Source organism: Lupinus angustifolius, unplaced genomic scaffold (assembly GCF_001865875.1).
Source record: "Lupinus angustifolius cultivar Tanjil unplaced genomic scaffold, LupAngTanjil_v1.0 Scaffold_1_17, whole genome shotgun sequence".
NCBI lineage: Eukaryota > Viridiplantae > Streptophyta > Magnoliopsida > Fabales > Fabaceae > Lupinus > Lupinus angustifolius.
The window spans coordinates 22,720-38,656 of NW_017715348.1; the positions used below are offsets into that span (position 1 = coordinate 22,720).

The 15,937-nt window shown below is 28.9% G+C and overlaps 1 long non-coding RNA gene across 1 annotated transcript; it reads right to left on the reverse strand.

Annotated features, from left to right (window-relative positions):
* Positions 1 to 13,106, reverse strand: LOC109336845. Its single transcript, XR_002106383.1, has 3 exons — positions 12,992 to 13,106; positions 10,167 to 10,172; positions 1 to 16 (listed from the first exon to the last, which is right to left on the reverse strand). It is a non-coding gene; the product is annotated as an uncharacterized LOC109336845 (long non-coding RNA).
* Between the last annotated feature and the right edge of the window lie 2,831 nt (positions 13,107 to 15,937).

Consider the following 15,937-nt stretch of genomic DNA (forward strand, 5'->3'; position numbering starts at 1 on the left):
ACATACCCCCAAAAGCCTTTTGGAAGATAAGAATGGAAGAGAATGGACCTAGTGTCATTCACGATATGTCTATGTTTTCTCTCCACAACAGAATTTTGTTGTGGAGTTTCAACACAAGAGGTTTGGTGAAGAATCCCTTCTTGAACATAAAAGTTAGGCATTGTAAATTCAATTCCATTATCTGTCCTAATCTTTTTTATTCCAGTATTATATTGAACAAGAACAAATTTAGTGAAATTTTGAACAAGCTTTCTGGTTTCAGCTTTAGAGGTCATAATGTAAATCCAAGTATGCCTACTATAATCATCCACAACAGTTAAGAAATATTTGTGTCCATGGAGGAGGGAACACCTAGTGGTCCCCAAATATCTATATGGATAAGATCAAAAACCTATTTGGTCTTAGAATCACTAACAGGAAAATGTAATTTGGATTGCTTTGCAAGGTAACAGAAATCACAAACTTTATTTTGATCAAACTTCACATAAGGTGTAGATTTATACATATAGTTCAATATGAAATGAGATGGATGCCCTAATCTAAAATTCCAAAGGTCAAAACAAGGAATAATGTGGTGATGTAGTGTGTTAACAGAGTGCACAAAATTATTTTTAGCATAAGCATGTCCCTTGAGAATGTAGAGGTGATTATAGACTCCAGCATGACCAATCATCTTCAAGGAAGTCATATCCTGAATAAAGCAAAAAGATTTATAAAAAACAAGCTTGCAATGGTTAGAGCAAGTTGGTTTTTGAATGTAGATAAGATTGTACTTGAAATTAGACAGGTAAAGGACATTTTGCAAAACTAAATTATCACACAGAGTCACTGTTCCAATGATTTTTGAGATGATCTTGGAATCATTTGGTAATTGAACAACTATTGGTTTAATGGAATGATAACATGTGAAGTTTGACATATTATTGCTAATGTGATCAGTGGCCCTTGAGTCAAGCAGCCAAGAGTTAAGAGATATACCTAATATAGTATTGTTATTCTCCTGGTCTTCTGCAATTTGATTTATGTTGTGCTCAGGGTTGAAGCTTAGAGCTCCTTGTTCTTATTGGTTGGAATCAGGTGGTGTACTCTTTTTGTATTTGGATTAGGATCTTGTCTTGTTATATTGCTCACAAAACCAGTAGTGGTCCTTGGCTTGAACTTGAAGTTTGGAGGAAATCCGTGCTTGAAATAGCAAGTATCTACTGTATGCCTTTCTCTACCACAAAAAGTGCATATCTTGTTGTTACTTTGTCCACCATATCCTCTGCCAAAATTGTTTATTGTCGTGTTGTTGGACTATGCTTTACCATCTCTAGTCTTGCCTTCAAAGTTGTTCTTGTTGAAATTCTTACTAGGTTGAATTCTCCAATTTTGCCTTGTGTTTATACTGTTGACAACATGTTTGTTGTCTCCATAGACTACTCCTTCTTGTTGAATAACCAAAGCAAAAACATTCTTTATATCTGGAAGGGGCTCCATGAGCAATATTTGAGATTTGATGTTGCTATATTGATATGCTAATCCTTTGAGAAAACAGATGACATATTTTGTTTCTCTATATTTCTTGAATGTTTTCAAGAATTCACAGGTGCATTTGTTGTGGCATGTACATGTAGGAAAAGGTCTCAAAGAGTCAAGCTCATCCCACAGTGTCTTTATATTAGTGAAGTATATAGATATGTTTTTGTCTCATTGCCTTATAGAGTGCATTTCTTGAAGTACATCAGACATTCTGAAATGATCACCCTTTGAGAATCTTTCTTTAAGGTCTTCCCAAAGTTCTTAGGCATTGTCAATGTATACTATACTCTAAGAGATGTGTTGTAAGAGTGACCTTGTTATCTAAGAAATTATCATCGCGTTGCATTTCTCCCATGCATCAAAAGTTGGGTCATCTTGACTGGGCATCTTTATCATACCATTAACAAATTTGAATTTGTTTTTCGAAAGTAAAGCTCTTCTCATGGACCTATGCCATGTATCATAATTCTTTCCATCCAGAGGTGGTGACACAAGTGTGCAGTTGAGGAAGAACTTGTTGAACTTCATCTGATTCTGAGTCAGCCATGGTGCAACAAGAGAGATAGAAGGATGTATCAAGTGAATCAAGGAAATCAAGGCAAAAAAGATGGGTTTGCAGCAGAGCTCTCAATATGAGAGCTCTGATACCATAAAGGAATTCGAAAATATAATTGGAAGAATGAATACGAATGTAACTTTTTTATTGATTGATTATTATGGAATACAATGCTTGCCTTTATACTACTTTCTTGGGTCTTAAGAAACCCTTCAAAAAACAGAAAACAAATCCTAGCAACTTTAACAAACTTAACTAATTCCTAATTGAACACATGCTAAAATAAGATGCTCTAGTACAATCCCATCTTTCTAGAAGTATCATCAAAGTGTCTCAAGCCAAATAAAAATGATGTGCCCAAGCTGGATTTAATGCGCCACTGATGTGCCACTAATGCAGGATTTGGTGCGCCACTGATGCATAGACTGATGCACCATGCTTCGGTCAGATTGGTGCGTCTGATGCGCCAAAGTCTCGGTCAGATTTGTTGGCTTGATGTGCATGATACATTTCCTCGGTCATGGCTCGGTCAAGTCCTATTTCCTGGCACGGTCAGATTGCACAATTGGCTCGGTCATGACTCAAGTAGTAGCACGGTCACGATACCCATCTGCCTTGATCACGACCCAACTCTTGGATTAATCAAACTATAATTTTGACTTGGTGATAAATCATCCACCACTCACTAAGCTAGAGTTGCAGTTCAACAACGCGTATTTTAAATGTATAACAACGCTTTTGTGCACTTCCTATTTGATCGTAATATTATATTATCATGATTAAGAACATACATTATAGGTTCTCAGTGAAGGTTGATGATGTCCATCATAGCCACCATGTATCATGCATAGTTAGACAACAAAACTTACATTGGCTTCACTTTCGTGGTGGTCCACTTTGGGTGACATATGCAACAAGTAAGAGTATGAATACTATATATGCCAGAAAATATGATTGGTCAAAAAAATATTTAATAATTATTATTTTAACTTAAATAACTTTTTTTAACCAATCAGAGATGATGATACATGAAATGGTACAAAAAATAGAACAACAAATATACTCAGGGCAATAAGATAATGGTCTAAGGATGCTCTAGACATGCCAAACTTCATCAACTTCTTCTAATAATAGAAATCAAGAGCAAAAAAGAAAAAAAGAACATGAATTTCATTCATTCATTGAATAAATTAAATGTATTATATATTGAATGAATAGAAAAATTATAATGAAAGACTTATATAAATAAGAAAAATTAACTAATCTAATAACTAAAACTAACTAATCAACTAACTCTAAGGTAAATAAATTGTAACTAATTATTAGCCCAATACATTATTACTAAAAATACCTAAATATATATATATATATATATATATATATATATATGAATATGAAGTGACTCATGTTAGAAAAGTTATTATTGCGAGAAATGAAAATAATTAATATGAACTATTGAATCTTATTTGAAAGTTCAAGATTAAAATAAGTGATCATTTGATCAATAACTAACTTTTAAATTCTAATAATCCATATATGTTTCTAAGACCCAAATTTATTATGCTCATGTTTTTATATGAATAATGTTTTATATATGTATTATATATATATACCAATGTCTTTAGAAAAAGCACGATATTGCCTATGTTCAAGGTCATAGGGCTCCCACTTCACTTAGTCAGTCCTGAAGCTTTCTACAAAAATATGAATAGTGTGCTCTATTTGTTCAACTAACTGATGACAATTCATATATTGCCCAATCATTTTCTACTCTCGATGAGCTTCTGATAAGACCAATACAAAATATGAGTCATTTACATGATAGATATTCATAACAAGACTAACAATGCTGATTAATTTAAAGATAAAATAATAGGAACACATAAACCGAATGAATAGAAATAGAACAAGGACATGCACTCATGAAATTCGTAGAGTACATGGCATTAGAAGGGTATATGGTTTAAGAAAGCTCCATAAGGTCCTAGGATCTAGCCTACAGATGTTCCGTAAAACTTATTCATTTATAGAGTTTAGGTTTTTCATAAAGTTTATTTTTCTTTTGTACTATCAATTGGCATAAGAGATGATACATATGTTTTTTTTTATCGGTAAATATTAGTATGTTAGTTATTAATATGTTAGTATTTTTGTTGTGAGTTGTGAGTGAGACTTCACCCTCAACCTCCTACACCCTACCATCAAACCACCCTTATAACTCCCATTTTTGTTGATGGTGGGACTCGAACCCACAAACTCCTACACTTCATTCCTTACGACCGCCCTCTTCACCATCAAACCACCTTATGAATATAAGAATCTGAGTTTGAGTATTGCATATGGAAAGAAAACATCATTAAGAAAGTTAATCCTCCCATTTTGTGGATATCCTTGATTTGAATGAGATTACTTTTAAATGAAGAAAATGTATTAATCAATATTGTATAATATTTTGTATTTGGTTTACCTTTCTGAAAATTGAAAACATGTTTAATATATTAATAATGAAGTTTTTATTTATGTACTCTCTCTATATATGAATGAAGATAATAGTGTAATATAGGAATATAAATATCTTTTTGGTCCATATTAGACTTATGATTTTTTAAAGATGAATGGTTTTATCACTTCCTTTTTTAACTGTATTTCCCATTCTTCTTTTGAATAACCTTTGTAGTATAATTAATATACACTCCAAAAATATATCTTTCCTAGACTAAAATTAATAAATGAAAAAATGAGTGAGAAAATCACTCATCTTGCATAAATAGGGTTGACCAACTCTCACCAACAAAACCTATGTCAATTATCAACTTAGGTTGCTATATTAAAAAATAGACCTAGGCTTACTTAACCAAAGTCTTAACCAATCCTAACTTGTTTCCATCCTAATCGGAGGGAAGATGATAATATAACAAAGATGGGAGAAATTAGTAAGGATATTTTCTACGAAGAAAAACCATAGTAAACTGGTTTAGGTTTAGCCAATAAATGTTAGCATAGTCAATAAAAAATTGATTAATAATTCACAACGTCGTGATTTCAAATTTCACCATCGATATAAGAATCTCGTTGATCAATAACTTATAAGTAGTGACAGAATTATGATTTTTAATTAAGTTGTGGGGGGCAAAGACATGTGTGTAGTCTATAGCATTAAAAAATATGTCATATTTATTTTATAGATTATGTTAACCCAGATCCTAAGAGAGGATAATGAAGAGATAGATTAAGGTAAATGTACATTGAGAAAACAAGTTTACTGTTTCTGAAATTAATAAATTCATAATTTCTCAATACATAATTTTTTAAACTTTTTAACATCCAGCATAAGAGTTAACTTTAATATGTTTCTTATTTCATAAACAAAGATATTAGTTACTGATGTGAGTACATGATATACTCATAATTTACATGTAAACTATATGGTAAAACTCTTAATAATATTTTCTCAATAATGGAATTTCAAACATTAAATGATTTTTCCTTACATTTTCGTTATTATATATAAGCTATGAAGCACAGATTCGTCAAACACCCTCACATGTCGGATTCCCAAAGGATACGTATCCCTAGAGTATCCAAAAATTAAAAAAATAAAATAAAATAAATAAATATTAAGACACGTATTCGATTCGTTTTCAATAAAATATATGATATATGGATTCGTTTTCAGTAAAGTATAGGATACATATATTCATTTCTAAATAAAACAGGATAAGATAGATTCGTTTCCAATAAAACATGATAAGATAGATTTATTTTCAATAAAACATGATAATGTAGATTCGTTTTCATTAAAATAAGATAAAATATATTTGTTATGGAGGGCAATGATTTTAGGATAGATTCGTTTTCATTAAAATAGAATAAGATAGATTTGTTATGGAGGATAATGATTTTAAATTTCCATATTTTTTACTTTGGATATTTTGATTTACACTTATAATTTTATCATATTTTATGTATTTTTATTATTTTGTACGCGTATCCTTGAACGTATCATATCCTTTATTTTGGAAAAAATACGTGTCGACGTGTCGGATACGTATCGTACCCGACACACGTATCAGTATCCATGGTTCATAGTATATAAGTATCTCAATATCAGTAATTAAATAATCTTTCAATTATTCTTTTCCATGCAAATTTTCATAATAGTCATGTGAAGAAAAACTCTTCTAACTATTACACTAGTCACTAATAACATCAAAGTTAGCTCTAAAAACAAATAATATATAATAGCATCAACATATAGTGAAGATTATATACAGAAGATTTTTTGTTATAAATTTTGTGAGTCACATGTCCCAATAAGCTCTGGGTCCATTGATTCGGGTAAGTAAATAAGTATTAAGCACATTCTTAGAGTTATAAGGCTTACATCATTCTTGATAAGACATGAAATTCAATGGCTTACATCATTCTTGATAAGACATGAAATTCAATTAAACTGTTAATGCTCTCATGCTTATTCCTATGTGTTTTGTTATACTTCATTAATTTAATGTTATTTAATGAAAACAATGACTAGTTTCTAAGTTCATATGTTCGAGTCGTGGATGCTCCTTTTAAGACTAATAAAATACTGCAGGTAGATGTGGTAAAATTATCCATAATCTATAATTGATTGAAATCCAAAAACATTAAATCAATTCATTAGAGTAGATAGATTTAAATGAATATAATTCAATCGATAACTTTAGTAATAGATGAAGTTGAATCCATCCATCATATCAAATGTTTATATAGGATATACCCATTTGGATAAATATCCAATTTATCCAAAAAACAAACATTCAAAATGGTGTTCTTTGTTTTTCATGTTCATTCATTATCTCAACTCTTACTCTCTTGTAGTATTTCTTACTCTTGTTTTAATTTTTTATTAAATTAAGATCTATTATAAGAGCACTAGTATATGTAGCAATAGTCTAGCGTCACATGCACACAATTCCATTAAAAACAAATCTATTTTGTATCCCTTTCTCGTTAAATTAAATACCAAATATTCAAAAACTTTAGAATAAAAAATAACATGAATTATTTAGTAACACATGCCTATAAAAGTAAAAGATGCATGTATTAGAAGATAAATTTTCGTTTTTTTCTTTATAAGAAAGTACATTACACTTATTTGACATGAAATATATTTGCTCTTTTCATTGAAATTGATTTGATTTAATTAGCTCAACATTCTTTTGATTTATTTATTTATAGAAATTACCTTGATTTCCTCAAGTACATGTTGTAAGGGTATGCATGTAATGATATGGTTTGTAAACTTTTTTAAACTTATAGAAGACTATATTAATAAAAAGTATAGTCTTTGCACTTTGGACAATGGACAATATACTAGTTTGTTATCTATCTGATATATTTTTGTTACCTATCAGTATCAACTTTGATATTTATTTAATTTTAGACTGCAACTTTAATTTGTTCTCTTCTATATCATTCATTGCCTACAAATGATAATCCATTAACCTATGAAAATAATATAAGATATCAAGCTTTTAAGATTAATAATATGTAGCTACCAGTTGGGATGGAAATTTGTATCCATAATGGGGATCTCCATGTGAACTACTAAGATTCTAATTTTGTAAGATATTGGTAAAAGAAGTGAATGTTCATATTGAATGGAGTTTACTTCAGCTTGTTTTCTATGTAAGATAATAAAAGTGTTGGGTTTATTCAAGTGTGAAGTCCCACATTGGATATGTAAGGAGGAGTGAAAGAGTTTAAAAGAAGGAAAGGCCCATGGAACTAATGCCTTAAGGTTTTGGTTCAAGACGTGGTGTCTCACTTGTGACTCTTCACTGTGAATTACCTTAGACCTATGCAGCAGGAACGATATGGAGCACCTACTCTACTGGTCGTTTCCTCTCTCAAGGAATGGCAGAGGCAAATAGAGCTTTTGCACATTTTCGTTAATCCACGAACAGGATTAGGATCTATATAGACACATAGACCCATGGATCCATACATCTCGATCGGAATTGATCAATATATCTCTCGAAAATAAGGTAGATAATAAATGTGATTTGGGCATATGTAATAGTAACATCATGTCAAAATAAAAATCCCTCACAAAGGTGCTTGAGAAAGCTTATGCACAATATGTGATGATTAAATGGCCTACTACTTTTGTACCTTTACTTCATTTCAAAATATAATTAGTGAATATTTAGGTACAAACATTATGAAGATATAATAGTGTAATGTATGTATAAATTTAGAATACATTGTTGTTGATTAGTACAGTGCTTGGACATAGTAAGAATAGAAAATGAGATAATATGCTAAGATGTAGAGAATAAAATAGTAAAGAAAATAGATGGAAAGGAGATAAAATGTAAGGATATTGTTAAGGAATAATTTTTAATTGTGCCCCGCAATATGTCCGGTGAAATATATAACCTTTGACATCAACCTATTTAGATCAACTTGAGGTCATGACTCATAACATGTATCATTATTTTATGCCGAAAATGATTTGAGACCATAAACCAATACAAAATAAAAGTTGTTTACATGATAGATATTCATAACAAGACTGACAATGCTAAATAATTTGAAAATAAAATAATAGGAACACATAAACAAAATAGAATTAGAACAAGGACATGCGGTCATCAAGCTTGTAGACAACTAGGCACAGGGTTGGTATGTGGATTAAGAAAGTTTCATAAAGTCCTAGGATGTAGCCTACAAATGGTCCGTGGAACTTATTCTATTTATCAAGTTTAGGCTTTCCATGAAACTTATTTTTCTTTAGTACTGTTAATGATATCTCATTATTTTTAGGATAAAGAACTTATACCGAAAGCTTATTTAAGTATACGAAGGAAGACTTAAGTTTTGAAAATGTTTATGTGATATGTTAGACTGGTATATATAATAAATATCTATATATAATTAAGAATCTACTATGCTTAGACATTTTACTAATGGTATAACTAAATTGTAGTTTACATAAGAGGTGATACACCTCTGTCTCGTCTTATGTAAGAATCTGGGTTTGAGTATTGCAAATGGAAAGAAAATGTCGTTAAGAAAGTTAATCCTATCATTTTGTGGATGTTCTTGATTTGAATGAGATTACTTTTGAATGAAAATACATGTGATTTGGAGAAAATGTATTAATCAAATATTGTATAATATTTTGTATTTGATTTACCTATCTCAAAATTGAAAACATGATTAATATATTATAAATGAAGTTTTTATTTATGTATCTCTATATATGAATGAAGATAGTAGCATAATATAGGAAATTAAATATCTTTTCGATCCAAACTAGACTTGTGATTTTTTTAAGATGAATGATTTTATCACTTCCTTTTCTAATTGTATTCCTTATTATCCTTTTGAATAACTTTTGTAGTATAATTAATATTCACTACAATAATATATCTTTCCTAGATTAAAATTAATAAATGAAAAGATGAGTCAGAAAATGTCTCGTTTTGCATAAATAGGTTGCTATATTACATAACCTATGTCAATTATCAGCTTAGGTTGCTATATTAAAAAATAGATCTAGGCTTACTTAACCAAAGTCTTAGTCTGTGTTTGATAAGGATTAAAAAATTTAGTTTTTGCTTATTTTTGAAAAATAAACTTAAAATGTAAACAATATATGTATGTTTGACAACCAAATGAAATTATAAACTTAGTTTTTTTTGAAAAATTAAGCCAAAACTAGAAGCTCCAAAATTAAGGATTGATTTATTTTAGGTTAGCTTTTTTTTTTCTTCAATTTTTCCACTTTCCATTTTAATCCATCACAACTATATTAGGGATGAGATTATTAAAACATTTGTGATAAACTTTACATTTGTGTATTATTTATTGTCAATTGTGTAATCGAGTGTAGCAACTTCTATTTATTTATATATCATGTTGTGTTTTAATATTGATATTAGTTTTCATATTGTATTTTATTTTAATATATTTTTTAGCCTTTTGTTATGCACTATTAAAAATTAATTTTCTTAGTAAAAATATATATGATAGTAAATATTAAAAAAATGTCTATTTAAAGAAAACTGTAAAAAACAACCAAAATAATCATAACGTAAACAAATAACTCTATACCCTTTTATGTAATTTACTAAATAAACGACAATCTTTCTACTTACCCAAACAAAACATATTAGTTTATATTCAGTTTTCAACTAAGGTACTCAAACAAAATATATTAGTTTATATTCAGTTTTCAGCTAAGGTACTCAAACATAAACAAATTATAATCTCACAATTTATAAACTGAAACCTGTGCGTTTGATATGGATTACGTTTTCAGTTTCAGTTTATAAGTTGTGAGATTATAAACTGTGAGATTAAATTTTTTAAGAATATAATATGTTTATTTTTGAGTACCTTAAGTGAAAACTGAATATAAGCTAATTTGTTTTTTTTTTGGATAAGGTATAAAAAAGTTTACATAGTAAATTACAGAAAATAGTAAGATGTTATTTGTTTATGTTATGATTATTTTGGTTGTTTTTTACACTATTTTTTAAATATACATTTTTTTAATATTTATCATTATATATATTTTGATTATAAAATTTTAAAAAATTAATATTGCATATTGAATGCTAAAAAAATATATTAAAATAAAATACAATAAAAATCAAGATCAATATTAAAAAACTAGATAACACACAAATAATTCAAGTTTATCAACTTTTTTTTTGTAGAAAACAAAGTTGCTAAACTCGAATTACATAAAAAAGAGGAGAGAGATAAAGGAGGAAGAGTAAAAATGAGGAGAGATATAATGTTATGATTGTGTAAACTGAGAATTGGAAAAATTGAAGGGAAAAAAAAGCTAATAAAGAATAAACTAACTCATGATTTTGGAAATTATACTTTTAGCTTATTTTTTCAACAAAAAAATGAGTTTATAATTTTATTTAATTAAGGTTTGTGTTATTGGGTTAGGTTTTGAAGTCTCACAATGGATAATATAGCCAACTCAGTGTGATACTTAAAGTTATGAGAGTCTCTCACCTATAGGCTTAAGTCTTAATAATTGGTGATTTTATTGAGAGTTCTGCCACGGAAAGAGTTACCTACATACTGTATGAAGTTATATTACCAAATGATGATAGATACTGAAACTGGCAAAAGAGAAAGGGCTACCTCATTTTATTGTCAATAGAGTGAAAGTCATAATAGATGTTACCACTTAAATGGAGGAGCTATGTTAGGAATCTCACATTGGGTTGCATAGAAACTCAATGTGATACTAACCATGAAACTCTCTTACCTAATAGTTTAGTCTTTTGAGTTAAGTTATACTCTTGTACTTAAGTCCTAATAATTTCTCTTTGTTTGGAAGGGTAGAGTTAGAAAAGAGATAAAAGTGGGAGAGAGAAGCTGAAGAGAAATGAAAAACTTCTCTCATTTGGTTGAGAAAAGAAAAAGAAGGAGAGAGGAAAAAAGTGGTTGGGTCCACAAAAAGTTTTTCTCCCCACTTATGAGACGAAAGTGAGAAGAGAAAGAGAAAATTTATTGAAACAAAGATCTAGTGTGTCAAACCATGTTCCGTACTAATGGAAATATCACTACAAGAAATTTGCCATATACCTACGGACATAAAGTGTAGGTAAAAGATAAAAAAACCGTAGGTATAGTTCAAAAAACTTTTACCTATGGATACTTTTTTCGTCGTATTTAAGTCGCTATACCTACGGATTTTCACTGTCACTATAAGTTTTAGTGACGGTTGTCGGGAAAGTGGGTATAAACATTAAGCTAATAGGTGTATGTTAAAATAAGCTCCTAACTTATGAGTTACAAGTCATCTCCAAATAAACGATTATGGACTTACCACTTTAGAGATTTTAAGCTCATTTAGCAAACAAAAGCTAGTTGATTGACTTATAAGTCAACACAACCAAATATACTCTAAACTAAACTTAATTGTAGAAACAAAATCATATGTATGTTTGTGCACTAAATGAATAAAGATCTAAACTAATACAAAGACATAATTACTACTAATAAAACATCATTACATTTTACAAATCAGGATATGTTCAATACATAGTACTAAGATAACAACATTAACAACACATACAACTTAGTACTTGTAATTTTATATGAAATTATTTATCTCACCTTTGATGCATAACTATTATTGTATAGAGCATATAGAATGACTTTTTATCCATGAATACCCTCTTTATAGTTATCCTTGCTTTATGGATCTTATCATGCACATATGCTAGAGTAGGTCAAACATTAGCATAAGCAATTCTAAACAACCAGATCAGTAGAACAACAATATTGACAATAATTGTAAAATCATTCCAAAAATAGTACTAATCACAACCTCCATAAACTTATTAGCATTTATATCCATGCAATATTTAGAATCAATAAAATGTTTGTGTTGATGAATGCTTTTGAGTGTAATGAAGGTGGTTGTAAAACAAGCTCATTCAAGACTTATGATTTTTTTTCACTCTTATCTTTTCCTTAACAATACAAGTAAAACTCATGATTGTAGATAAACTTTGTTGTATTGGATGCTTAAGCAATGTATATTTCCCCACTATCACTCAAAATCAAATTTAAACAAAACTCAACACACTAATCTTTTAATACTGCAAACAAGATAACAAAATAAAAAAATCTATAATGCTAAAAAAAATAAAAAACCAATATCACTCAACTAATTATTTATTAGTATAAAAGTATCTATTAATACTACAAACAAAATAAAAAAATAGCTATTAATATTTCATTAAACTTGCCTAAATACATATATTTTGTTTGTCATAATGTGACAAAAGAATAAGGATTAGACGGTGTATTTTTATTTTGTGTGATTTTGTTTTTGTTTTTAAATGGAGTTTAAAAAACGACCCCGCATGGAGTTTACAAAAGACCCACATGGAGTGTAAAAAAGCAAGAGACAATTTGTTTGAGTCATTTTCACAAACACCTCAAGCATATACCTAAAACTTGGAAGTGTTACAACCATCGCTCCTGTTTGTGTTACAAATTCTATAAATAAAGCTAATTACTTCATCAAAAAGCCTTTTGAGATTTGTTTCACAAATGTTTTTTTTTACAAGATTCAATAAATTCGATTGTTTCTTAGGGTTCATAAATTCAATTTTTTAGGGTTCAAGGAATGCAATTGTTTTTTTTAAGGTTCAATGAATAAGAAGAAAAAACATAAACTTGTTTTGCTACAACATATGATGGATGTTGGGACTTTCCAATAGAAACATAAACTTTTCTTCAAGAAGATGAACATTTTCGTGCCCAAGGGGAGAGAAAGAGAGAGAAACGCACCTTGTTCTTTCGTTGTTGTCGGCTCTTCAACGTTTCTGTCTCACCTTGTTCTTTACCGTTTTGTATTGGGAGAGAAAGAGAAGCACATGCCTAAAACACCTCAACAACAACGTTGAGAGAGAGAGAGAGAGAGAGCAAGATAGGTATAAGTGTATTTGGCTAATTGTACTCAATATTTGTTCTTTATTACTCAATATTTGTTCTTTATTACTTCTAATTATACTCAATATTTATTATTTATTACTCAATATTTGTTCTTTATTACTCAGTATTTGTTCTTTATTACTTCTAATTCTTTATTGGTTCATTTCCTATGTGAATTTATTTCATAGAAATTAAGTAATAATATAGATTCTCTTATAGTAATATAATCAAGGAGTTGACTCTTTAATCAAAAAATAAATTCTCAACTATTTTAAAAATATTTTTGAGATTTGATGCGGTGTGGACATTAGTTTCTTCAGCTTCATCTATTTCGTAAACGATTAAATTTTAACTATTTCAAAATCGATTTAGTCATTAATGGAGGAATACGGACTCTGGATAGTGTAAGTAAGAGGGATTAGAGATTAGGAACTAAAAAGACAAAATGTTTAATTTAGGACCAAGGTTTTAAAAAAAGTTATATATATATATATATATACCTATGGTTTTGAAAGTAGGAATTTGTAGGTATATGTAATCTATATCTACAGTTTCAAAAATATGCATCTGTAGGTATATGCAATTTATACCTACGGTTCTAAAAGTATGCATATGTAGGTATATGCAATCTATAGTTATGGTTTTGAAGCCGTTGTTAAAGCATATAGTTACAAACATTACTTTCTCTAGGTATAAGGCATCTATACCTACATAATGTATTATGTCACTAATACTTATAATTACGAACTTAGACATCTGTAGCTATATTATACTTATACGTACGCTTTATTATACGTGCATAGATATATTATGTCTATACCAACAGTTTTATTAGCTGTCACTATAAGCGTCCGTAGGTATATGGCAAATTTCTTGTAGTGTATGTCGTGTCAATTAAAAAATAAATGTTTATTATTTTTCTATTGTTATTTTATTATCATTGGTTCGTGACATGGTTTGGGACACCATATAGGACAACAGATGTTTGTCAACTTTATAGAATATATCAATAATACAGTAACAATATATAAAACTTATATACAGTTAAAAAGTAGAGAGGACCCACCAAAAAATCTTTATCTTCCTAATTTAGTCAGAAAGTGGAGAGATGATGAAAATTTTGCATAAAATGTAAATATGCCTTCAATTTTTTTATTTTATCTATTTTATGGTTTTAAATATAACTAATATAAATAAGTCTTTTTTGGATATAAAAAATATCAATTGAAAATGTTAATTGAAATTATAATAAAATATATATAATAAAATTTATAATTTAATATTATAAATTTATTTTTAATTAATAATAAAACAACATTTATTTGTCTCTTTTCTTTATTTTAGGGATACTTTTGTTACTTGAATCACAATATCGTCTCTCTTCTCATTTTCTATCCGACCAAACAAAAGAGAAAGATAATATATATTTTTCTATTCATTCTTCTCTGATACCAAACATCACAAAAGTATACTCTATTTATCATATTTCTCTTTCTCACCCCTTCATCTCTTCCTATTTACTCTTTTCAACCAAATAAAAGCATTAGTGTTTTTTTTGTTCAGTTTGAAGATGCCCATTTTTTTATTTAGTTGATTTCATATAGTGGATGTTGTTCTTGATTTTTTTCAAGGGAAAAAGATTCCTTTTGTTAAAGAAATAGTTCTATCAACATATTCTTATTCTATTTTGTTTCGACATAAAATAAGCTAATGTCAACGAACACTGATGTATTTCCAGATTGGTCAAGGTAGGGATGAAGATCCTCAGTTGAAACTGTTGAGGAAGGAGTAGTTTGAAGGAAAGGAGTGTCTTGATATTGTCTGTAATAATGGGATAATAGCCATCCAAATTGGTACCCTTCAATTTATTTATTATTATTGTCGCACCCAATTTTCGGTTATGGGACCTCTTAGAGTCGTCACTACATTTTATAATAAAAAATGTAGAAAAATATTTTAGTTCAAACACATTGGTCAAGGTTCAGGAGTTGATTACGGATCGATGAAGATATTAGCACTTCGTCCACTTGTAATTAAATGGTACATTTGCCAATTACACGATTTAAATACCTTTAATTTATTTTAAATTAAATTAGCTAAGACAAAATGATTATTTTTTCATTTTTGTGTCTAACAATATTAAATCATGTTCATACTTATCTCTGAATGCTTTAGGAAATCAAGACTACACAGTTATAGGTTTTAAAATTATTTATTAGTAAAATAATTATCTCTTTATTAAGGATGAAACAACATAAACTAATGTCTGCACCACTTCTCAGTTTAAAGAGGTTTGAAAATAATTATAATATTTTTTTTGTTTTTATTGTTATTTAGAAATTAATCTAGTGAAAAGAAATGTCGTAACACGACAGTTCAATGATGGTATGAGAA